We start from the raw sequence: 1,269 nt of genomic DNA on the forward strand, positions 1-1,269 counted from the left end.
GACATACAAACTGTAGCCACATTTCATTAAAAAAAGTAAACAAAAACATTTTATTGCTGTTTTACCTTTACTTATCAATGCATGCACCGCTAATTCTGCACAAAAATATCCATTCATCCAAAGCCAAGTCTATCAAAGTGTAACCTGGTTGTAATTCTCTTTTGTTATAATTACACAAAATGTCTTTTTTTGATTATTTGTCTTGTTCCTTATCTTACTGAAACACCTCTGTCATTGTTTTAACCGTGTTACTTTAAGATTGAAGCCCCTCCCTTTTATTTCTTCTTCTGTGGTATTGTCTTTAAATTGTTTGTGCCCCTTAGCCCCTCCCCTTTTGTCATGTTGTCCTGCGGGAGAGGTGTGTGCGTTTTATTTTTCCATCTAAATACATTCAGTTTATTTATAGATCTATTAAGTTAATTTTTGTTATATACTTTTGTTTTGTGTAGGACTTGGAGCGGCCAGCCTTTAACACGGTTGTTTTGTCTGTATTCTCGTCAGGTATGTTATACAAAAATGTTTATTTAGTTTTTTTGTAAGTTGTGAGAGATGTTTTTCCGCCCCTTTTGTCATGTTGTCCTGCGGGAGAGGACTTGGAGCGGGTGGCCTTTAACACGGTTGTTTTGTCTGTATTCTCGTCAGAAATAAACTGAGAATCATCTTTTAAAAGATAAACTGCGTCACGGCCTGTTCACTCAATAACCAGCACAACGCAGAAAAGGATCCGGTTACAAAAGCATGTCTTTTCTACTCCGTTTAAGAATCGTCAAACTGTCTCGAAGCAAAACCTTCAGCTCCGGTGTTGGTCTTCCTTTAGTTATTATCTCCTGCTTCAATTGAAAATCTACTTTAGAAAACTGTTTAAATGTAGAAATGTAGTCTTTCATGTTGACGTCGGAAGAGATACGTCGGAACTTTACTTATTTACTGTGTGGCTAGCTCCATGGCTAGCTCACTGTGTCTTACTCTGCAGTTGTGCAGTCACAATATCTGGGATCATGAGCGCCCCCTGCCATGAGGCAAGAGAACTGCCTGCCTGCCTGCCTGCCTTCTTCTTGCCGCTCCGCACCGCCCAGGCGGCAAAATACGCGTGTGCTCGTTATGAGCACTGAGAAAGCACGCGCTTGTTCGGCGCGCTCATAGACATCAATGGGCGCGCTTAGCTCAAACAACATGTTTCGGCAAAGTTGTCACACTTTCTTCACGTTTTTGCGTGAAACTAATAGTAATAATACTAATACTACTACTACTACTTATAATAATAATAAT

General features: G+C 39.6%; 1 protein-coding gene across 4 annotated transcripts in view; it reads left to right on the forward strand.

Annotated features, from left to right (window-relative positions):
- The window catches only part of LOC106947170 (RNA-binding Raly-like protein), a 72,616-nt gene that overhangs the window by 29,569 nt on the left and 41,778 nt on the right, over window positions 1-1,269 (forward strand). The window lies entirely within an intron of this gene.

The sequence above is a fragment of the Poecilia latipinna genome, unplaced genomic scaffold (assembly GCF_001443285.1).
Source record: "Poecilia latipinna isolate Pla-1442-1.1 unplaced genomic scaffold, P_latipinna-1.0 Scaffold227, whole genome shotgun sequence".
Lineage (NCBI taxonomy): Eukaryota > Metazoa > Chordata > Actinopteri > Cyprinodontiformes > Poeciliidae > Poecilia > Poecilia latipinna.